Source organism: Prionailurus bengalensis, chromosome A2 (genome assembly GCF_016509475.1).
Source record: "Prionailurus bengalensis isolate Pbe53 chromosome A2, Fcat_Pben_1.1_paternal_pri, whole genome shotgun sequence".
Classification (NCBI taxonomy): Eukaryota; Metazoa; Chordata; class Mammalia; order Carnivora; family Felidae; genus Prionailurus; species Prionailurus bengalensis.
The window spans coordinates 77,628,182-77,653,310 of record NC_057348.1 but is presented as its reverse complement, the minus strand read 5'-3'; the positions used below and the strand labels follow the sequence as shown (position 1 = coordinate 77,653,310).

At 42.2% G+C, this 25,129-nt stretch overlaps 1 long non-coding RNA gene across 1 annotated transcript in view; it reads right to left on the bottom strand.

Annotated features, from left to right (window-relative positions):
• The window catches only part of LOC122487760, a 248,354-nt gene that overhangs the window by 82,362 nt on the left and 140,863 nt on the right, over positions 1–25,129 (bottom strand). The window contains exon 3 of the long non-coding RNA XR_006298462.1: positions 20,525–20,634. This is a non-coding gene — a long non-coding RNA (uncharacterized LOC122487760). The remainder of the gene's footprint in view (positions 1–20,524; positions 20,635–25,129) is intronic.

Here is a 25,129-nt window from a genome sequence, read left to right as displayed (position 1 = left end):
AGAGCCCACATGGGAGGGGCAGACAGAGAGGGAAAGAGAGAGAATCCCAGGCAAACTCCACATGTCAGCATGGAGCCTGATGAGGGGCTTGAACTCATGAACTGTGAGGTTATGACCTGAAACCAAGAGTCAGACACTTAACAGACTGAGCCACCTAGGCACCCCATATAGATAAGTCATTTTTTAAAAAGTCGAGTCCGCCACGCTATGTCTTTTTACTGGAGAATTTAGTCCATTTAAATTTTCAAAGTAATTATTGATCAGTATGTACTTATTGTCATTTTGTAATTGTTTTCTGGCTATTTTTGTAGTTGTCTTCTGTTCTTTTCTTCTTCTCTTTCTTTCTTCCTTTGTGGTTTGATAACTTTCCTTAGTGCTATGTTTGTTTGGATTCTTTTCTCATTTTCTTTTGTGTATTTGCTATAAGTTTTTGCTTTGTGGTTACCATGAAGTTTCCACATAACATCCTATGTATATAACAGTCTATTTTAAGTAGACAACAACTAAATTTGAGCATATTCCAAAACCACATTTTTACTCCCCCCATGTTTATGTCTCTGATGTTACATTTTACATATTTATCTTAGAGAGAGAATGAGTGGGGGAGAGGGGCAGAAGGAGAGAAAGAATCTTCAGCAGGCTCCATGCTCAACATGGAGCCCAGTGTAGGGCTTGATCTCACGCCCCTGGGATCTTGACCTGAGCAAAAATCAAGAGTTTGACGCTCAACCAACTGAGTCACACAGGCATCCCTACATCTTTATTTTATGTATCTCAACTTATTATTGTAGTGTTAGTTATTTTTACTACTTTTACCTTTTTACTTCCATACTAGCTTTATGAGTGATTAATATACTATGTTTGCTATATATCCATCTTTTTCAGTGAGGGTATTACTTTCATATGTTTTCTTGTCATTAATTAGTTTTCAGCTTAAAGAAGTCACTTTAACATTTCTTCTAAACCTGAGTTAATAGTGACAAACTCCTTTAACTTTTGCTTATCTGGAAAACTCCTTTAATTCTGAATGAGATTCTTGCTGGTTGTTCTTGGTTGGAAGATTTTTCCTTTCAGTACTTTGAATACGTTATGCCACTCCCTTCTGGCCTACAAATTTTCTGCTGAAAAAAATCTGCTGGTAGCTTAATGAGTTTTCCCTTAGTCATAAAAAATTGCTTTTCTCTTGCTGCTTTTAAGATTCTCTTTATTGGGGCATCTGGGTGGGCTGTGGGCCACTGCATCTGTGGTGGGGTTTTAGTGAGAGTGTTTCTCTGCCTCTCTTACCTGCCTTGATGCTACCCTTTAATTCTTTGTTGTAGAGGTGCTGTTCATCTACATTTTAGGACTTTTTAAATGTAAATTATTCCATATGCAGCTGTAGATTTGTTGTGTCTGTGGGAGGAGGTGAGTTTAATATTTTCCTACTTGCCATCTTGAACTACCTGCCAGATGCAAGTGATTTCTGATATCACCACGAGAGGGCTGGCATGGAGAAAGAAGACCCAGATCATCATTAGAACTAGTAAAAACCCTTTATCATCTGGAGAGGCACAGTTATCTGCTCTCAGCTCCCTACACCTAATAATATCAGTTTTTGGAATTCTACTTTCTGGTTGTGGATGGATCAAGGAAATGTTTTTTCCTAACTCCTTCATTCCCTCCAAAATTTTATTTACTTTAAGCCCTGGAGAAAATCAGACTGCTATACCACTCTAACAAGCACACATACTATAATACATTTTATGAAAGAAAATTAAAATCCTGCAGCACTGTATGTTAAATCCTCAAGGAAACGTAATCCAAATAATCTCATATATTTGATGCCTTGCTTATATTTCTCCCATAAATCCTTTCTATAGCTTGCACCAGAAGAAAAAAAAAATGTTGTTTGTCTCCTATATGACCTCCTTTGTGTTGGGTTTGGTAGAAATTTCCAGGTGAAATCAGTGTGTTTCTGAGTTAACCTGGAAGCAGATAACTCCACAAGGGGGCCCTACATCACATGGGTTTGTGACATGTGTGCAGATACTACTGGACCTGTTTTCTTTTGTAAATCTCTGGGAAAGGTAGGTTCTGTCTGTCTCCCACCTAGGAGCCATCCCTCACCATACTTCTTTGGTTTTTCAAATGTAGCTAGTGACTATCTCCTTCACTAGGAGTTCAGGCACCTCCTTAACCCAAGGAAGCAAATTTTGATTAAGTCAATGAATTGAATTCCATCCTATTTGTCAGTATCTGGTTTAGGAATAGGCATGTGACACAATTCTATCAAGAGGGCTAGATGTCTGCTGTGGGATTGTGGGGAAAAGTTCTCCTATCTTTATAACAGGCATCCAAACAAGGGATATTCTCCATTTCTGTCTCTGTCATTCAGTTACTATGTGAAAGTGTGACACCTGGAGCCACCATCTTGTCCACCATGAGGGGAGCCAGTCCAAAGGAAAAGTCAGCGAACTGACCAGAGTGGTAAGAGCAAAGAACCCATGTTCTTTATTGTATTATGAACTGCTGAGTTAACCTACCTTGGAACTACCTTAACTCTGGGCTTCTCATATGTAAAAATAATTTTTATTTATTTAAGCCTCTCTTAGTTGATTTTTTTTTTCTGTTTCAACTGATAGCATACTGATACATTAATTAAGAATAAGAAATAACAAATGAGGGGTGCTTGGGTGGCTCAGTCAGTGAAATGTCTGACTCTTCATTTCAGCTCAGGTCATGATCTCATGGTTTATGAATTTAAGCCCTGCATTGGGCTCAGCACTGATGGCGCAGAGCCTGCTTGGGATTCTCTCTCTCTCTCTCTCTCTCTCTCTGCCCCTCCTATCTCATGCTCCTTCTCTCTCTCTCTCTCTCAAAATAAAAAAAAAACACAATTATTCAAAATAAAAGAAATAACAAATGATTACTTGAGTATTAAAGGGAAAAAACATCTTTGGCCCTGGGGACATAAAGATATTGCATGCTTTTGGATAGGTAAGGCTATAGGAACATGTACTGAGTTGTGATGTGTTTGGGGAGATCTGTGTTGGTTAGAACAGTAAAAGAAACCACCTTAGGAGCATGTGAATTAATCTCAGTTTTGAAGAGCTCAAAATAAGGGAGCTAAGAGCAAAAGCCCACCATTACGCAGTGTTTCTGTAAGGCTTCATTAATTCACAAGGAAAGTGAAGAGTATCCCAAAGTCTGAAAGCCGGAAGGAGGGTGTCACAGCATCTCTGAAGAATATGTGTGTATGTGTGTGTGTGTGTTTAGGCAGGGATAGATTAAGATGGGGAAAGTAAGATTTTAATTATTGTAGCATCTAGTGATATGACCCAGAGTGAGTGCACATTTACTGTATAAAGGAAATTCTTTGCAAAACAGCCCTGGGTGGCAAAGAAACCTGTCCAGCTCCAGCTAGCTGTCCCCAAAGAGTTATCCCAAGCTATGGGCCTCTTGGAGATGCACCAACAACTTGGCTTGTGTCTGCATGAAAACTGCCATCAGTTCCTTTGAGAACAACCAGAATGATGAAAACACTCTTGACACTTGGAACTGCTCATATTTTAATTCACTTGTCACAGGATAAATGTGTTGCCTCTGTGCTCTGAACCAAATCCTGATGTAGTTCTTGGAATGAAGGAAACATAAATTTTCTAATCTGACAGATAATAGTAACTCCTCAATAAGCAGCAAAGAAAGGCTAAAATGGAAGACTGGCCATTTCTCATACCCCACCTGCCAGAAGGCAATTTGGGTATAATGGAGGCTTTTAAAAAATTATTGACTTCTTTTAGAAGCTCCTGAAAAGAGAGAGAGAGAGAGAGAGAGAGAGAGAGAGAGAGAGAGAGAGAGAGAGAAAAGAAGCCCCTGACATCCTAGAGCTGCCCTGGCATTCACAGCTGTGCTGTGCTGTTCTGTTGAGCCCAAACAGAACATCCACAGAAGACAAGGCCACTCTGTGAGCACGGTAGATCAAGACAGAAACAAGTCTACTTTGTGATTACACATGAACACAGATACAACTTGCACGCTGTTCAAATCACAATACACCAAGCGTTCCACTCTCCTAGTTAATGGGAGTAACCACTCCTTCTTTATCAATTACAAATTCAGTCTTGCTCTATTCTGCTCTCTCTCTAAAGATTTATTATTTTTTTTCAATATATGAAGTTTTTTGTCAAATTGGTTTCCATACAACACCCAGTGCTCATCCCAAAAGGTGCCCTCCTCAACACCCATCACCCACCCTCCCCTCCCTCCCACCCCCCACCAACCCTCAGTTTGTTCTCAGTTTTTAAGAGTCTCTTATGCTTTGGCTCTCTTCCACTCTAACCTCCCCCCCCCTTTTTTTATTGAGATATTGTATGTTTCCTAGGCCTTCCATAACAAATTACCATAAACTGAATGGCAAAACAGCAGACATTTATCCTCTCACAGCTCTGGAGACTAAAAGTATGAAGTCAAGATGCTATCAGGATTGGTTCCCTCTGGAGGTTCTGAGGGAGAATGTGTTCCATGTCTACCCCCTCACTTCCGGTGGCTGCTGGTAAATCTTGCTGTTCCTTAGCTTATAGATGTATCATTCGAATGTCGCCTCCATCTTCACATTTTGTTCTCGCCTGTGTCTCTCCTCTTTGTTTCTGTGTCTTTTCTTATAGGATTCTTGTCATTGGATTGAGGGCCCATCCAGTTAATCCAGGATGATCTTGTTTCTAGAGCACTTGTTTAATTACATTTGCAAGGACCCTTTTCCCAAATAAGGTCACATTCACAGGTATTGGGGATTAAGAATTGGGCATACCTCTTGGGGGACCATAATTCAACTTACTATAGATCCCTAAATACAGAATTACCCCAGCTTCCCGACAGCATCTAGTCCAGAGCAAAGCCCCCCTTCCTTAAAACCTCTCCAAAATACCTAATACAAACTCAAACTTAGAATAAGTCTTTTCTAACCCAGTCTTACTGAGACAGCCCTCAGTTCACCATGGTGTGTTCCCTCTTGCTGCAGTGAGTAATGAACCCAACTTTTTCAACTATAAAAGTGTTCCTGGTGGTCTCTGGCTGAAGGGAATTGATACCCCCTAATACTTAACATCTGTTGAGCACCTTAATGTGTTAGGTACCATGTCAATGCTCAGTTGCAAGAAGTCATTGAATCTTTGTAGCAACTCTGTGAGTAGGTGCTATCAATCCTCATTTTACAGCTGAGAAAATTGGGGCTTAGAAATATTAATATCTTATTAGGGTCTTCCAGAGAAAGAGAAGCAAAAGGAGTTTGAGAGGGAGGGATACAGGGAACCAAGATTTATTGTTTATTATAAACAATTGGCTATGTGATTATGGAGGTTGAGAAGTCCCAAGATCTGCAGTTGGCAAGCTAGAGACCCAGGACAGCTAATAGTTCGGCTCCACTCTAAGTCTGAAGGCCTGAGGCTCTTGTAGTTGTTGTAGTCCTAAGAAAGGTAGACTAACGACCCAGAAACAGCCAATGTTTCAGTTGAGTCCAAAGGTAGGAAAAGAGCTGATATCCCAGTTCTAAGGCAGTCAGGTGTGAAGAAGCCTCTCTTCCTCAGAGAAGGGTCAACCATTTTGTTCTATTCAGGTCTTCAACTGATTGGATGAGGCCCACCCACATTAGGGAGGACGATATGCTTTATTCATTTGGATTTAAATGTTAATTTTATCCAAAAGCACTTTCACAGAAACACACAGAATAATCTTTGACTAAATATCTGGGCACTTGTGGTCAAGCTGACACATAAAATTAACCATCACAGCATCTCTATCAAGATCCTACAGTAGTAACCCGTGGAGTCAGAATTCAGAGCCCAGGTGGTCTGTCTCTTGAGTCCATACTATGCTCTAATGCTCCCCAATTATCTCCTTTCTTACAGGTGGGCTTCACCTGTAAAGAGAGATGCCAAATGTCTCTAATCTTGGACTCTGCACCACACAACTTAGAACTGGATTATATATGGTTTCACATCTTTGCTGTTGTTTCGTGTGTGATTTTCTTTCTTCTCTCATTAAATTAATCCCATTGGGAACAAGGACTATGTCTTAGGCTTTAATAATAGCTAACATTATTAAATACTTATTATGGACCAAGCACTTTACCTGTATTTATCCACTTAATACTGACAACAATACCACAAGGTAGCTACCTTTATTCTCCCCATTTTACAGATGAGAAGACTACACCCCAGATACTAAACTACCTGCACAGGGCTACAGGATAACACAGGCAATTTAGCCCCAGACCCTGCATTCTTAGACCCTCTCTGCCATGCTTCCTTTATCTCTTTCCCCTAGTTGGCCCCCATTCTCAGTATCCATCCATCCATCCATCCATTCAGTGGGTGGCACACACACAGGCACTTAGGGACTCTCTTCAGGGAGTTGGTTTCAGGGAACAACACCTCTTTGGGAAGCTGAATGGCTGTGACCAACTTCAAATAGAATCCCCTTTGCAGGGTACACCTGGTTTGAGGGTGGGCCAGTGCTGCCCTCTGGGATTCCCCTGGCCAGACTCCTGCTCCTGCACTGGCCTCAGCCCAAGAACTTACTTTCTGGGAAGCCGTGGTTGTGCGTACTCTGCATACTTCCTCTAGAGAGGCACTCAGGGTATTTTCAACTGCCTGCATCCTGGTGCCAAGACTGGACCTTGAAAATGCAATGTCACCTTGCTAAGCGTCAGCTACTTCCTGCTGTTAGGAGACAATGCCCCACCAGGAGCTGTACAAACAGGTTCTTTGCAGAAGGGGAGAGCCACAGGTTCATCCTGAGGCTGGCACAGTGCCTGGGTGTGGGTCACCAGGTGTGGGTACACTTAGTCCTCCCTGAGGCTGCTGGAACAAATGCAAACCCAGCGCTCCGGAGGTCAGAGCACACAGCCCATCCCCCACTTCCAGCACCACATACACCTCCACATTACCTGACTAGACAGGTGGCTTTTAAACCCCCCTAAAGCTGAATTATTCCCTAAGTATTCCAGGAAGACTTAAATTACCTGGACATAGTGAAAATCAGAATGGTTGCACAGTTTTCAAAGGAAGGTACCTCTCTTTGGTGTCTCTAAAACCTGGATGTCCTGTCACAGCTCTTTCACTACTGAGTCATTATCTTTCTCAAAATCTAGACCATGAGCTCTTTAAGAGAAGAACTATATTTTATTGATCTTTGTGTTCCCAGCTCCAAGTACAGGGTGTGCAACCTAGGGGTCATTTAGGAACTTCTTTCTGAAATTAAAAAAAAAAAAAAAAGGAACTGCTTTCTGAATGATAAAATTTGTAGGATTTCCCCTTGATTTTTATTCGTATTGCCACCATCAAAAGACCTTGTTATAGGGGAAGAACACTTGACCAGAAGGCAGGAGGTTGTGGCTATGTCCCAGCTCTGGGATAAAAAAGCTGCACAACCGGGGCACCTGGGTGGCTCAGTTGGTCAAGTGTCTGACTTCGGCTCAGGTCATGATCTCACAATTCATGAGTTCAAGCCCCACATCGGGCTCTGTGCTGACAGCTCAGAGCCTGGAGCCTGCTTCAGATTCTGTGTCTCCTTCTCTCTCCACACGTACCCTGCTTGCACTCTGTCTCTCTCCCTCTCTCAAAAATAAACAAAAAAAAATTTTTTTTAAAGCTAGGCAGCCTTGGCAGTGTACATTAGCTTTTAGATCTCAGCATCTTTATCTGAATGAACAACAAGGTTGAATTTGAGAAACTCTAAGGTCCCTTCTAGTTTACTCCTAGGACTCTGCATTTGAAATGTTCTGCATAGAGAGAGGGGCTTACAAGAATGAAGTTCCTGCTGTACATTAATTTATAGACTCAGAGTATTAACATGGGCATAGACACCCACTCCTGCTTTGAAGCTATCATCTCCAGGAAATGATGGAAAAAGGGGTGGATTTGATTTGGGGGTGATAGCTTTCCAGAGCCCTTGAGGAGATGGGATTGTAATGGGGGCCCCTGCTTATGGTCATGTCACCTGCTCCCACAATGCCCACATTAAAGACTTTGCCTAGAGCTCCCCATGTGTCTCCTGCCGCTAATCTCTGTAACCCTGCTGTCAGAATATGACGCAGACTCTCTACCTTAGGCCATATGCTTGGGAAAAACATCCTTCTTGCAGAGACTCCTGGGGAAAAGGAAGGACATAACTCTTTGATCTTGATCCCTAACAAAGAATTTGTCTTGGGATCTTTGAAATGTTGGGAGAAGAAAAAAAAAAGTACTTTCAAAGCCTTCCTTATTTGGTATATTACAAAGTAGGAGGACAAACAGAACTCTGAGGTAAATATTCCTTTGTTCTGGGAGACATTACAGTGAATATTTGGTTATTAAAAGGGAAAGCAAGTATTCAGAACGCAGAAACTTAGACCTTGTCTTTCTGAGGGGCTCCGGTGTCATAACATAAGAAGCTGTTTTCATCATGGGTGGAATTGCAGCTCTGCAAATTGTTTTCTATAAGGAAATGTTTCATTTCTAAAGAATGTTTAGTCCTCAGAATATCTGAAAGTTGTTCCTATTCTTGGAAAAGATGTGGTTGTTCTTATTGGAACAAAGGCTGGAATCTAAGTGCCGGTGGGAGCATTGGAAACTTACCCTCACTCAGGAGAATGGAGGGATCACCTGGAGGGCCAGACTAGGCAGCTCAAGGACCATCTGGCTCATGTGTTTAAAGTCCTACACTTTGCAATACTCTAGACTAATTAACCCAGACTTTGGAAAAGGACAGATGTTTAATTTATTACCTTCCAGTTCATTGTCTGGCAAGCCAGATGGGGGCAGAAAATGGGAAAGGACTTGGGGAACACTGAAGCAGGGGTTACCAGGCAAGGGCTCCATGGAAAGAAGGACCAGGGGACTCATTTTCTCTCTCTCTCTCTCTCTTTCTCTCTCTCTCTGATGGAAGGAAATGCACAGAGTCTAGGAGTGGCAAAGTAGGCTGGGGTGGGTGGTGGCCAGCAGAGCTTATAGGGGAAAAGATTTGACTGGTGAACTATATGAATCATCATTTCTAGTACCAGTTTTAACTCTCTCAGAGTTGTAATTCCTGCCTATTTTTTTCCAAATGTGTATTAATGTCTTGTTACTCATTAAAGCTTGGGGTTAGCTGTGATATTGGGAATTAAAGGGCTGAATGATCACAACCTATTTCACCTGACAGGTGTGAGTGAAAGTGACAGGCAGCAAAGTGAATGGGGTCTGTGGAGGAACAGAAGCTAGAGACAGGAAGGGATTGAATGTTGGAGGCACAACTAAGGTTTCAGATTAGTGAGGCAGCTGCCCTGAGATATCTTGCTCCCTAAATATACTGGAGGAAAAGGGTCTTCAAAGAGGGAGACCAGGACCTACTCTTTATGCTGGTGGGGACAATGAGTCAGAAAACAAGAGAGTACTATTTAGTAAAGGTTCTCCTTGGCCCAGGATAACAAAGGCAAAGGCTTGCAGGGCCCCATCCTTGGTGGAAAGAGGAGGATTCCAAGGGCAGTGATCGGCACACAGAGCTCAACATGGGACAGCAATAATGACAAGAATGAGTGTGTGGGGACAAGTTTTTGTATTGGAGGCAACAAAATGTAGCAGTGAGAGATCAGAGACAGGCGTCTTGTCCTAACTTTGCCACAAATGAGGTGCAGTCATTGATATTTCTCTAGATTCCAATTCCCCACGTCAAAGGATGCTTCTGGTGTCCCCCTCTGTGTTCCCTCCCTAAGCAAATCTGCCACCATCTGGCAGCAGTTGGATCTCTCTCCTCTCTAGTCTTACTTTCTTTTTAGAGGTTTCCAAGGTCTCTGTTTGGGGCCACTCTGATCACAGAACCTAGGTTCAAGTAGAAAGTACCTCTGTGGAGCTGTGCTCCTGGGTCTGGTGACCCAAATCCAGAATTGTTGGTTTAGAGAAAAAGATGCTCAAAGGGCTTTGCCAGGATGATACATCTCAACAATTACAGCAGTGGGAAGGGTGGACTTTGCCACTTCAGATACCTGTTACAATTTTGGAAAAAAAGTCATTTGTGTCTTAGAACCCCAGTTAAATGCTACAGACTATCTGTAACTATTCAGTTGTGATTTCTGGGCTCTGTTCTCTTTGTGTCTTCAGTGACAGCATTATCCTGGCACATGTAGGCACTTAACATGTGTACCGGATACATGAGTTAATGGAATCTACAAATAGTTATGAGAATATACTTTCTAAGCCAACCATCAGGCCATATTTTATGCAAAGAGTTTTATGCTGTTTCCAGGTGTGTGAAGGAGTTTGAGAGATTTCATTAGATGCTGAAATTGGAATTTGGAGACCATTTTGGAGATTTCAGGGGACTGACAAATCAGTAGCATCCTTAAAAAAAATAGGTATGTAATTACCACATAGTATTTCAATGTTCTCTTTGCCTGTAAACAGCTTACTGCTATCCTTAAAGCAGGGTCCCAGGTAAAAGCCTGAAACAAGTGGGGATTATCCTCACTCAGCCCTTTCAATTCTCCTTCTGAATTCCCCTTCCCCAGAGGCTGGTGACTTTACTCTCTCCCAGGCTATCCAGGACCCCTCTGCTAGTTACTCTACTTTCCTGACACTGGCCCAGGCCCGGGACTTTCCTGACATCCTTCCTTGCATCTTCCACTCAACTGATCTGAAGGTCTTACTCTGCCTGTGGTTTCCTTTAAGTTTCTGCGGTCTCTTCCTGAGTGAGAAGGAGGAGAGAGAAGTCCTCCTGCCTCCTCAAACCAATATGGAGCTGTACAAATATCCTCTGGAGACCCTGGGATGATTACTTGCTTCATGCCATCCAGGAACCAAACCATATGCTCTGACCTAGCATTAATCCTCAGCTTACTTTGTCGCTTCATTCTTCTCTCTACATCTTGTGCGATGTATGCATTTTTTCCAGAGAAGCCCAGAGAATCTGTTGAAGGCAAGTATTTGTTTCCTGAACCTAGTAATAGGGGGAGCCTGGAAGAGTATTCAAGGTGTGCGTGTGTGTGGTGGGGTGAACTGCTCTGGCAAATATTTGGGCCCTGGTGCATAGAGCCTGGAGTCCACTCTGATAAAAAACCATGTTTCCCATCTTTCCATTACACACCTCGATGGACTGGTTGGCATTAGATTGCTACAGTAGGGTTTTTGGGTAAATGTAAGCAGGTCTGGTAGGGCAGAAGCTACAAAAACAGACTACAGCCTCATGATTAAAAGTCTGACTTGGGAAATGATTGCCTGACTTCAAATCCTGGCCCAGTCATGCAAAAGCCAAGTGCCCTTAGGCGGGTTACTTAAACCTCCTTAATCTTGCTTTTCTCAACTGCAAAATACCTACCTCGTACAGCTATCGTTACTATAAAAAACAACACTTAAAATAGTTTCTAGGTATGATATATAAGTGCCTGCTATTATCATTCTAAGTAATCCTTGTTCCTGTGCTTTTCCAGAATATTTACATGATTCTAGGACACAAGATCCCCCAATACTTCTAGTCAATGCCCTAACGCTTATAGGGAGAAAGGCAAATTGACTGCTATTCACTGGACATCTGAGAGGTAAGCCTTGTTCTCAGAATCATCTGTGCCTCAAGAAGTTCAGTCAGAGAAGCGTCTACTAGCAGCCAAAGTGATGCTGTGTGCGGCCTGAAAGACTGGTACACAGTGGGCTTTGGTGTCTGCCCCAACCCAGCCTTCTCCATTCCCACTGAGAGTCCTGAATCTGAGTGGTTACCATTGTGCTTGGGTTTGGGGCCTTTTCCAGGTTCAAGGCTACACTTCCTCTTGCCTACAGCGAAAAGCCTACATACCTTTACACTGTAAGTGCTCTGATCTTAAACAGGTGAGCCCAGGCATGCAGCTTCATGAATGTTTCTCCTAATTATAGAGGTTGAGCTGACCAGTTACTGAGATCTCCTAATTGTTTTGACTTCATGTGTTCCCCAAAAGCCCCTGAAATTCTTAGAGAATAACACTTCTCTTATAAACTGGACATCAGACAGAGACCAGCCATCAAAAACTTGAGCTGAAATCCTCTCGAGTCTTACATATTTAACGATTGAAAAGCAATTTCCTTCAAATCATGATTAGATCACACCCTTACTGGTTCTATTTCAACATCTTATTTTAGGAGGCGTATTCAATGATCTCAATGAGGAAAAAAGCAATGGGTACAACTTAAAGTGACAGGAAAAATTTCCTATGAAGCTCATTTCTAGTGCAAAAGGTAGTGTTTTAGCAAAAGAATTGTTTAATAATAGTTCTTAAGAGTGTCTTCATTGAAACAAACAAAGCTGCACTCATCCAAATGCTTGAGATCATGTGAAAGGGGAAAAGTAAGTGTTAGAAAAATCAGGCAGCACAGCCTGGGCTCTTCCATGAGGAGCAGCTCAGGGTGACCTCATCCACCAGATCACAGCTCTCTTCACAGGCAGCCCAACCACCATTGTGGCCAACAGGGCAAAGGGGAGGGCATTTAGGTGTGCCAGAGCTGGAGCCAGGGCAAACTGGAAGAGCTTACACTGACTTAGAAATTCTGATTTTCCAAAGAACGCTCAGGAAAGACAGGCAAATCTCTTTAACCTGCTCTTTCTGCAACCTTGTACCTCCCACAGCTCAGATTAAACAAACAAGAGTTGAATCATATGACTTAAAAAAAAAACAACAACGATATTCGTAAATGGACAGGCAACCTTCAGCAGATCAAATGTGGTTTTTGGCTATTCTATCCTCCCTCTGATGCTGTGGGGTGATGCCGTGAGCAAGATCATGTCATTTACAAGTTGGCCTAGGCTTGCTTTGTCTTACCCTCAGTCTTCCTTTCTGTTTCCTTTCACACTCTGTTTCCTTTCACAAATTTTTGTTGTTCACATATTATGTGTTAGGCACCAGGCAAGGTGTGAATAAGTCAGATCTGCTCTCTGCCTCACAGTGCAGTCTCATGGTGGAGGGAGAGAAGCAGAAAAAACATTGTGATGAGTCCTGGGATAAGTCCATGATCTCTTTAAGACACAGAGTGGTGTGGGCTGTCAGGATGGGCCTTGAAGAGAAGAGGAAGGATGAAGGGAAAGAAGTGGAAAACGAACTCCATGTAGAGGAAGTAGCACTTGCTCAGGGGATGGAAATGAGAGAGAACGGTCCTTTGGGGGAGACAGGTGGCAAGTTGAATGTCACACAGTTGGCAGATAACTGCAGAGCTGAGTCTTATCAAGGACTGAGGCTCTGGTTATGTTTAGACTTAACATTTGTAAAAGAAAAGCAGTTTTAATTGACTCAAGCTTACTGTAAGCAACAATGGCAAGGAGATGCAATTAGGAAGCACTGTACAAATACATGAAGTTGCAGGATTTTTAAAATATTGTATAAAACAAAGGAATGAGCACAGAAAAGACATCCCCAACTCTTTATTATATATAATTATAAAGTTAGTTATTAAATTAAAAATTAATGATAAACCTCTATAATTTCATTGAAAATTCCTTTAATTCCTTTATTTTTGAATTGATTAACAACAGATACAACTTATGAGATTTCACTGTCTCCTTCACTAGACTTTTTTTTTTTTCATGATAATTGGTTTTCCAAAATCTTTCCATCCAAATACGTTTATGTTTTAGGTAGACAAAAGTAGGCTATGTAATAAAACTTTGTAAGAATTTCCTTTCTGTTTATATTGAATGTCAGGTATTCAAGTATTTTTTTTTTTAATTTTTTTTTTCAACCTTTATTTATTTTTGGGACAGAGAGAGACAGAGCATGAACGGGGGAGGGGCAGAGAGAGAGGGAGACACAGAATCGGAAACAGGCTCCAGGCTCCGAGCCATCAGCCCAGAGCCTGACGCGGGGCTCGAACTCACGGACCGCGAGATCGTGACCTGGCTGAAGTCGGATGCTTAACCGACTGCGCCACCCAGGCGCCCCAATTCAAGTATTTTTTGAGTGTGTATTGTGCAGCAGGCAGTGTTCTAGGTACTGGGGACACAGCAATAGCCAAAACATATGCAGGAGCTGCTCTCAGGGAGCCTGTATCCCAGTTGGGGGACACGTTATACACCAAACAACCGATAACATGTTGGGTGGGACTGATGTTATGAAGCAAAATAAAGGAAGGTTGGGGTGGGTACAGAGAGAAAGAGAGGCGCTATTTCTAGGAAGGTCAGGAAACCCTCTCTGACGATAGTTCAGATTCAAGTGGTAGCAGAACGTCGTGAGAGGTGGGGGATACTTGTTAGATTTTGAATGTGGAACCTATAGATTTGAGGAGGATGGGATGAGGGCTGCAACAGAGATGCCTCTTAGATCAGGGCAAGAAGGGGAGGATATGGAGGATTTTGCTAATGACAGACCAACACCAGAAGGCAAAGGTCTGGGGGGTGGGCTTGGGTGTTACATTGGGTCAGACTAGGAATGTACAGGCCATATGATGATGACAGCTGGGATAGCAGTGATGGTCCAGATTCTTGGGCTGCTTCTGGTGACTGAGGTAACCAGGGACATAGGACATGACAGGGTTGCTCCTGGTGGTCTCCAAGGCAGGTTGTAGTGATGAGGCTGAGAAGTGATGGAAGAGGTTGGGGTGAAACTCCCAGAAAGTACAGAGGGCTCAGTGAGACCTCACCTGTGCCACCAAGATGGTGTCACCTTTGGTGAAAGAGTGGTGACTGGAGCAAGTCAACTTCTACTGGTGCTTTTTGGCACCAGGGCTGCTGCCCCTAGGATGTTGGGGGCCCCAGGCAAATACATTTTGTTGGGCCCCTACCTATGTAAACAACTTGATTAAAAAATGTTTCCCGAAATTCATGAGTCCATGGGAGGTACTGGATTACAGTATAGGTATAATTGTAGGTATAGGATTTATTTATGAAATTTAGAATAATTGGCAGGGAAGTGGTACTTCAGTATTTTTAAGATTTCCAATCAGAGTTTGTGATGATTCTTCATAGTGTCTCTTCCTATTCATGTCCACAAACCATATCTTCCATCTCCTTGTCAATGTGCTCTTCTTGGACCAATTTCATATCTCCCACTGCAAGGATATAGTGGTAACGCAGTAATCACTCATAATACCATGGCCCTTCAGGTACTTGAAACAATGCAAATCCTCTTAGCTCCGCAGTTCCTTAATACCACCTATTTAATGCTGGTTATGTCATAACTCATGGTGTGGCTGCATTTATCACGCCATTCATGAATGCTGGCTTTCAGCGACTCTCACTGTGTTTCACTGATGGTGGCCACAATGCAAGCTTTAACTGTACAGTGCAGAAAAATGAATAATAATTTGCTCTTTGGTCATGCTGAATTTGTTTTTTTGGAATTTGGTAATGCAACCACAGAAAAACACATCTTGTACAAATTCTCTTGAACTCTGTGGGCCATGATTACTGCATTCCTAGAATATGATCTCTTTCGATGTTCGCTACACTCCGACTTACACATGGCGATTGGTGAGGGGGACAGGCCAGTAGCTCATGGGCAGAGCAACTAGAGTAGTTCCACTGGTCCGTGTGTGGGAACGCTGATCCTTTCTTCCCAGGGGTAATGACTGATCTGGGAGATCTCAAGGTCATATCAATTAGAGGCAAAAGAGGACTTCAGTTAGAGGGGACTGTTGGCATTGCTGAGCGATGGTTTCAAAAGCCCTTGGGGAGAGAGGTGGGGCCAGTCACAGAGCTGTGCAGTCAGATATGGAGGGTGGAGCCCATGAGGATGTGGGGAGATCCAGGGTGCCAGCAACAGAGACAGCACAGGGTAAAGGATGCCTGCTTCCACCCCTGCTGCCTTCAGATACTGTAGAATTGATGCAGCATCATGGCCTGAACATATATAGGTAAGATTTGAATGGTAGGCTCACCTGGGTAGCTCAAGTCCATGGATCAGCGGTAGGTAGTTGGTAGACTGAAGCCCCGAACTTGTCCTCTGACTTGAATGAAAATCACCCCAAATCAGTGCGTCAGTACCAGTGTGGTGGTCTAATCTCAAAAGAAGTTCTCTCTATTCGACAGGATTGATCAGATCACCGGACTGCTTACTTAGGACAGACTCAGGTAATGGGACTCCACAGATAACCCTACATGCCCAAGTCCTGGAGCTACTCCAGGCACCTCATCATCCCCAAACAGGAGGCATTTTAGAGGACTGGAGAGCAGTCGGATAGAAACGAAAACCAGACCCATACCACATGGTTCGCAGGTGAGGTCACGTACCCCCACCTGGTTAACAGCCATGGGTGGGAGACTTGTCCTCCTGAATTCTTGCCCATCTCCTCCTCCCCCTTCCTCCTCCGCGCTTACCCAGGTCTAGTGGAGGTACTGTCTGGCACCACAACTCAGAACCTAGCAAAACAAAGTGTACTTTTGCTTCAGACTTGCCTCAAACTTCTTAGCAAATCAGATCTTTGAGTGGCTGGGTTATAAATAATCTGTATCTTTCTGTACTCCTATCAGCAAAGGCATTTGCACTATGTACGTGCCTAAACAAAGTGCTTTTCAACTCCAAATGATTTACTTCTCAGTTTCCTTTTCATTAAAGCCGATTCCCTTTTCAAAGGGAGACTTGTATTTCTAAGATTATATTTTCCTTTCTGAAAGTGAGGTCTCACTGACACTATTCTTGTCCATGCGCTAGGATACAGTTCTCCTGGTACGAAGGCCAAGGTCACCCAGTACATACAGACATATGTGTGTGTTCTTGTAAGTACTGGAAGCCATGCGCAACATGCTGGGAGTGAACTCAAGCCCCACCTTGGCCTCTGCCACACCCAATTCTGAAACACCAGGGAGCTCTCCCTGGCCATCCTCTCTGCCTGTGAGCACTTTTGCTGGGAGCCCTGACTGAATTTCAAAGTTTTGGTCTATTTCATAGCCTTGTATTTTACTCCCCTTCCTTCTTCACTTACTCCAATTGTTCTTACTACTTGGGCAGCGTCCAAGTCTATACTTTTAAAGAAATGCACAAAGTTTGGTGAAAGTTAATTGACTGAATTATAAGGATTTCCTTATAAACTAATCTTAATGTTTTATCTTTCATTTAAGATATCAGCAGTGACTATTCCTCAAAGGGATTTAGGCAATCCTTGACTTTGACATAACTTTTACGTGGTCTCCCCACTATCACACATTGCATCTCCAGAACTCTGCTGAACATTTATATTCCAGCTGGCAAACAAATGTTAAGCCAATTTCTGGTGGTTCTGTCTGCCCCCTAACATTCTGTATTTGGCAATCATTATTTGTGGGTGTTTATCCAATTCTTTGAATATCAATAATATTTTGCTTTTGCTTTCTTATAAAAACGAATGAAAGATGGCAAAATGAAAGTGCCAATACCAGTGATGATGCAGTAAGGTAGGCTGAAGGTGGGTAATCTTGACATTTGGTTGACGTTCCATGGACCTTAAATTGTTGACCGTGAGTTTAGTTGTGGACAAAAAACCATCTAGAGACTACAGATGGTGTATCAATGGAGAAAGTATGATTGAGAATGAGCAGTGGCCCAAATGCAGGGAGAAGTGCACAAGGCTGCTGTCATCTTTTTGGAGAAGATGATGGCAGGCATTCCACTTTCTCTTGAAAACTATTTTGGTAGAATTCCTACCAGCTAGTCCTTACTCAAGCTTTGAATAAATTTTCTCTCTAGGCTGAGATAACTGGCAGCTGAGGTAAGAATCAATTTCAAGATCTCTAATTTATTATTTATATATAATGTTTATTGTTTTTAATGTATTAGATAATCTACACATTGCATAGCCATGCCAGAAACAAAATGTCTTTAATCACAAGCATAACTTTTATAATGTGAGCTCTCTACAAGTAGAGCCCTCTGTATGCCTACTGTTTGACGTTCAGATCCTTGACTCTCAAATACGTTTTCATGAGTTTATTATATACAAATGTAAGGGACATTAATTACATATAATTTACTAGGGGATGATCTATCTCTCTAGTTAAGAATGCTGTGGTGTTCTTTTGGAAAGGGATGTCTCTTACAATACAAATGTTGAATCTGTTTTCTGCATGTTTCCATAAATAAATGGAATAGAAGTGCCCTTCAGTATCAAGGTCAGTCACTTGCTCACTGGCTTTCAGGACAGTAACTGCTGCCTGGAAACATTTAAAAGGCAACAAACAAATCACACTCTGAAGCCACTGATAGTTATGGGTCTGACCATGTGCTAGGGATACTGTCACCATGATTCGAGTAGAAATGACCACTGCGTGTTCAAGAAAATAAGAATCAAAAGGATACTGATGAAATCTTCATAGGAAACATGGAGGCAGATCGTACACCCACCCCCATGGCTTGCCTTTCCCTGGAATTCCAGGTTTTAACAAAATCAAAACTTAAAAAAAATGCTCGGTTGACCTTCAAAGTAGGTCAGGTACAGGTTCCTTTGCCCATAGAGCTGTTTTTACTTTTCTCAAGTGTGTTACAGTGGTCTCTCATGGCAACATGTTCGAAGCTCCTGGTGACCTATTTTTTAAACCGTTCTAAAAATATAGATTTCCAAATACATGTTGTTTTAAGTAGTTTATATTTTGAAGTTATAATCCCTAGCCTATGACTAAATGTTTAGAGATATCGAAGTAAAGCTTTTTAGTATAAAGCTCTATCTTATTTAGATTTTGAAGAAACTTAAAGCATACATATCTATCTATCTACCTATCTACCTATTTATTTATTTATGTTTTATTTATTTTTGAGACAGAGACAGACAGAGGATGAGCAGGGGAGGGGCAGAGAGACAGCGAGACACACAATCTGAAGCAGGCTCCAGGCTCTGAGCTGTCCGCACAGAGCCCGACGCGGGGCTCGAACTCACGAACCCGTGAGATCATGACCTGAGCTGAAGTCGGATACTCAACCGACTGAGCCACCCAGGCTCCCCTAAAGCATACATTTTAAAATCTAAATATTGGGGCGCCTGGGTGGCGCAGTCGGTTAAGCGTCCAACTTCAGCCAGGTCACGATCTCGCGCTCCGTGAGTTCGAGCCGCGCGTCAGGCTCTGGGCTGATGGCTCAGAGCCTGGAGCCTGATTCCGATTCTGTGTCTCCCTCTCTCTCTGCCCCTCCCCTGTTCATGCTCTGACTCTCTCTGTCCCAAAAATAAATAAACGTTGAAAAAAAAAATTTTAAATCTAAATATTTAATAATTGTTTTTCTGTGTTAGGTTGTGTTTGAAAGTATTTGGTGCCTATTGGACCAGATTCTCAGCAGGAGCTGAAGGTATCCCCCTATGAGACCATGCATTTGAAACATTACCTAAGATGATGATAGATGAGGCTTATGGAAGGGTGAGAAATTTGAGAAGTGCAACAGAGTCCATAATATATGAAACCAATTTTGAAAATATATATGCCTAGGAAAGAAAAGCCTGGAAGGATACACATTAAATTGTTAAGAGTGGGTATACCTGGTATGGGAGTATGTGTTTTATTTCATTTTCTATTCACAAAATTTTTATTTATAAAAATATGTGAGTAAAAACAAACAATACTCTTTAAACATGGAAAAGAAAATTTTTGGAGTAGGGAATTGGTGCTGTTACAGCCTTGCCTTCCCTCTGGGCTCTCAGTGCTTCCTCAATTGAAATACATGTGGGAGAGGTTTAAGGAGAAAAGGATTTTACACTTTGCATTATACCATCAACAATGTAATAATCCTACTTTGCATTTCATCTGGGAAGTTTTAATGCCTCTTTTATACCTAATAATAGAGCTTAAGGTCACTAAATAGCTTAAGTCCTAAACCTTAAATAACACCTTTCTAAACCTGAAGGTTTTAAAGTTAAAAAAAACTCAGAGCCAACACTAAGGTGAAGGTGCTTATGTTCAGGCATAATTAGTTGTTTGTTGATACTTATTACAGATAAAATACAGCTGAAGCCAAAGATCGGCTCTTCAAAGATTAATGAATAGATTGATTGATTAATTAGCTGTGAAGACACAGTTGTGACCTAAGAGTTTTTTATAGCACTTGTTTGGTGAGTGGGAAGATGTGAGTTGGTGTTATACATTGATTCTCACTCTCTGAAGGCAGACAAGGAGGTTTTTAGCTTAGGTTATTTTGGTTTGATTTTCTGTGAAGCAAACTGGCTTTTCTGGTGGAGGCCATGGAAAAGAACTTGAGAGTGAGTGCAAACTCCCCCTGTGTCTGGGGCTGCTGGGATTATTTTCAACTGTTATGCTAGCCCACAATGGGCCTTTAAGAATTTAGTAATTTTTAAAAAAATATTTTAATTTACTTTTGATAGAGAGACAGAGACAATGCGAGCAGTGGAGGGGCAGAGACGGGGGAGACACAGAATCTGAAACAAACTCCAGGCTCCAAGCGATCAGCACAGAGCCTAATGCGGGGCTCATACCCACGAACCGTGAGATCATGATCTGAGCTGAAGTTGGATGCTCAACTGACTGAACCACCGAGGCGCCCCAAGAATTTAGTAAATTTTTAGCTGATTGCTTCTTACGTGTTTTTATGCTAGCCACCTCATCCTACCTTACTCCGCCAAAGCTAAAGCAATTCACATGCCAAGCTGTCACTCTCAAGAATTCAGTTTACCTGGTTGTCTTGTAATCTCAGTTTTTGATGCATTTGAGAAAATTTATGATTTTGTAAATTGCCCAGCTCTGTCTCATCAGTGTGGGGGCCAACTTCTCTTGAAGTATATCCTAGGTGGAAGCAAAACCAAAATCATTTCCATCCTGTCTCTCACTGTTGGGGTCTAGAAAACGTTGGCTTTTCCAGGTCTACAAAACTCAGGACTTCTGAACACTCTCCATTTACTTTTGTTTTTGTCTGCCATTTCTTCTCTGAACTCATGTATTTCTTGTGGCACCTACCCAAAGACAGTCAACATACACTATTTACATTCTGTTTTCAAACACATGCTCCAGAACTACTGGCATACTATACTCGAGTTCTCCCTTCCTAAGTGATTGCAGGTGGAAGCTGTAGAAAGTACGTTGCTAATGTATAACCTGGATAAGCAGCATTTTGATCTCAATATCTGGGTGTTCCCTGCTTTCCGGTAAAGAAAATGCCTCAGGGGTTTGTTATGCAGCAGCCATTAGGGACCAATTTCTAGTCAGGGTAAATTATGTTATGCTGTGCAAATCTCTGGTTTAACACAGAATGTTTGCTTCTCTCACAAATTTGATGCTCAGTGGGGATCAGTTTTCTGTCTGATAGCTACACTCTTTGGGACACTTGGCCTCAAAAGTTGCTATGTCAATAGAAGGATGGAAGAAACACATTGTTTTTTTTTATGTTTATTTATTTATTTTGAGAGCAAAAGCATAAGCATAGGAGGGAGGGAGGGAGGGAGGGAGGGAGGGAGAGAGAGAGAGAGAGAGAGAGAGAGAGAGAGAGAGAGAGAGAGAGAGAGAGAGAATTCCAAGCAGGCTCCATACGGTCAGTGCAGAGCCCCATGTGGGGCTTGAACTCACGAATTGCAAGATCATGACTTGAGGCAAAGTCAGATGCTTAACCAACTGAAACACCCAAGTGCCCCAGCACATTGACTTTTGACCACCTTGATCTAAAAGTGACCCCTGTCACTTCTCACATTCCATTGGTCAAAATTACTCATGGCCCCAACTGAAATGCAACAATGCTAAGAAACAGAGGAGGAAATAGACCTTATCTTTGTTACCCTGTACTGTTATTCCAAAACATGATCCAAAAAGGCACAAGATTTTCTCTTGTTATTATATTTGAAACAGAGTTAGTAAATATGTGTCAGATGTAACAGTGTCTAGTAATGCACAAAGCAGGGCTTAGGTCATTTGAAATTGGTCATTAGCTTCTGCCCTCCCACTCCCACACTTTCTCATGGGGCTCAAATGAAACTGACACAGGAGAACATTTGAGTTCATACACCTCCTCCATGCCCATACATCACCACATATCATTTTCAGGCCTAGAAATGTCAGGGGTGACATTGAGCTGGCACGTACCAGTGTGGCACACTGCCCTTTATACCTGATGGCCATTTTGATTGAGTTTCCATCCTAATGGATCAATGCCCATATCTTGTGATTAATCTTTATACTATCACTCTTGCTTACTATTCAAATATATCAAATCATTTCTAGATCCTACTAGATCCTGCTGGTGCTTAGTGTTTTGTTTTTGGTTTTAAAAAACACCAGTCCAAACCAAATAACATAAACAATAATATAAATAACAATTTATATTAAGTTTCCTTTAAAAGGCAGCTCAGAAGGCTTGCTTAGAACAGATCACCTGAACCTTTCTATACTCTATCTATCTATATATCTATCTATCATCTATCTATTTTTAATGTTTATTCATTTTTGCAAGAGAGAAACAGAGTGCGGATGGGAAAGGGGTAGAGAGAGAGGGAGACACAGAATTGGAAGCAGGCTCCCAGGCTCTGAGCTGTCAGCACAGAGCCCAACGTGGGGTTCGAACTCACCAGCCAGGGGATCGTGACTGGAGCTAAAGTCAGCCACTTGAACTGACTGAGCCACCCAGGCACCCCTACATCCCCTTTAAACATCTTTTCCTCATCTAGAATTTTTCACTCATGGCAACGGACGAAATTTCCTTTTTCTCTCTCTGTGCACAGTCTATTTCTGTGAAGTGGTTTTTGGAGTTCATATTCTTTTCCCGTCTTGCTTCCTTTTCCTCTGTAAATCTTACACCTGGCTCTGTCTGCTGCACAAGGCCATTTGGTAAGGTAGCCTGATCCCATCTGAGTTGCTCTACAAGTACTTGGAAATCTGATGAATATATTCATTAGTCACTATTTTATCTTAGACCATACCAATTCTTTCATCAATGATACTCAGATTTTTGTCACAAGAAAAAATGAGAAGACACTACTCTCAAGATGCTGACTTTTTTTTTTTTTTTTTTTTTTTTTGCCACAAACAGAAGCTGAGTAGCTGGCTCACCATATTGCATCAAGCAGGTTTTCAGAAGCAGTGTTTCTATCTCAGTCACTGCTGATGAAACCTTCCATAAGAGTAGAATCTGCCAACTCCATCACAAACGTATGTGAACGACAGATTTTCCCTGCCTCAGACATTAACAAACTGCAGATGGTAAATAGTTCTTCACTTGAAAAGTTAGATTTATTTCTCAGTCTGTTAAAATGCAAATGCCCAAAAAAGAACACAGCTCCTTGACACAATGGTTTGCCAAAGTCTTTGTTCTCAAATGATCTTAAACATAACTGCCCTTTGAGAAGTTATACTCTTGGAATAGCAACATTTAAGGCATGGGTAATCAAACTGATTTTGTGCATGACGCTATTATTATAATTTCTAAAAGAAAAATAGCACTAATCCTCATAGAAACTGCCCTTCTCTAACTGTCTACAAATCTGTCATTTGAAGTTGCACTCCTTTTGTTCCCCCTTCCCAAAAATGATAGATAGATAGACAGACAATTATATAATAGATAAAGGGGATAAATGAAAATGGAACAGAAATTGACATCACTAGAACCACAATGCATAGGCAACAGGGGCTGATGTACCTGTATGACAGTAAAGAGTTAACAAGGGTTCTTCTGATCCAAATGGTGATGTTAGAAGACCCTGAACTCACCTCCTCGGTGGACATACTAAATCTACACTTATTTATAGAGCAATTCCTTCTAAAGAAGAACTGAGGGCTGACAGAACCGAGGGCTGTTGTGTTTCTACACAACAAAAGATAAAAAGACCACATAGAGAACAGCAAGAGAGATGGAAACACAGTAATGAAGGGAATTCTCACCCTCAAATGCTGTTAAGCTGCAGCGAGGAAGGATGGTATTAAGGGACTATGAGCAGATTTGTCTGCCCTGGGGCATAGAAAAAACAGCTGTGGCTTAAAAAAGCAACTAGAGTATGTGGGAACCAACCCTAGAACCCTGCCAAATGGTGGCAGGGGGCACTGCTCTGCCAGGCCTCCCTCTGAGAGGGGATGGTGAGTGTTGTGGTTTACATTCTCCCTCGAAGTTCATAGAACAGACTGGAGCAGGGTCCAGGAGCCATAGTTGTCTTGCCTCAGTTAGCCTCAGGGCCCTAGCCCACACCAGCCCAAGCTGTCCCACCGAGGCAGCCCCAGAGCGGCATGCACTGCAACACCCATGGTCCATGCTCACGATAGCTCCAAACATCTTATCAAGGTGACACAGGCACAAGGCACCCTGAAACACTCCAGGCCAACCACATTTCAGCTCCAAATGATGTGGTTGAGTACTCTTAGTACAGACCACTCTGGGACCTTCTGGCTAGTGCCTGTTTTGGCTCTAGCTGCCTTTGGCTCCAGTTACCCTTCCAGGGTGTCCCCTGTGAGTAGTGCCCTGGGACTCTCAGCCAGCACCTGCCTTGGGTCCAATGGTCCTGCTTGGGGAACACTTGTGCTGAGCAGCCCAGGACACCCCTAACTGGTACCTATTTCAGTTTCAGCTGTTCAGCCAGGTCACCCTCTTTGTGGAAAGTCTTAGGATCCCACAGCTAGCACCCACTTTAGCTTCACCAGTTCTGCCACGGCATCCTCTGCATAAAGAGCCCCAGAATCATGCCCACTTCAGCTCTGGCCATACCACCAGTTTTATCATGGAGTACTCTGGGACTCCCACCCCACACAAGCCACAGTTCCAGTCAGCCAGCCAAAGTCACCAGGCACACAAGGTCTACAGAGGGTACTACCATATACATACCATTACTTCCAACTTAGAAGAAGTAGTTGTTCCACCTAATTCATAGAAACAAACACAGAAAGTCAAGCAAAATGAGGAGACAGAGGAATATGCTCCATATGAAAGAATAAGACAAAACCTCAGAAAAATAACCAAATGAAATGGACATAATCAATCTACCTGATAAATGGTTGAAAGTAATGGTCACAAAGATGGTCACCAGACTGGAGAAAGCAGTGGATAAACTCAGTGATAACTTCAACAAAGAGATAGAAAATATAAAAAAGAACCAATCAGAGTTGAAGAATACAATAATTGAAATGAAAACTACACTAGAGGGAATCAATAGCAGATCAGAAAATACAGAAGAATGAATCAATGACCTGGAAGACAGGGTAATGGATAGCACTCAAGTTAAACAGCAAAAAAGACAAAAAGAATTTAAAACAGGATAGGTTAATGTATCTCTTGGACAACACCAAGTGAAAACAAACATTTGCCTTATAG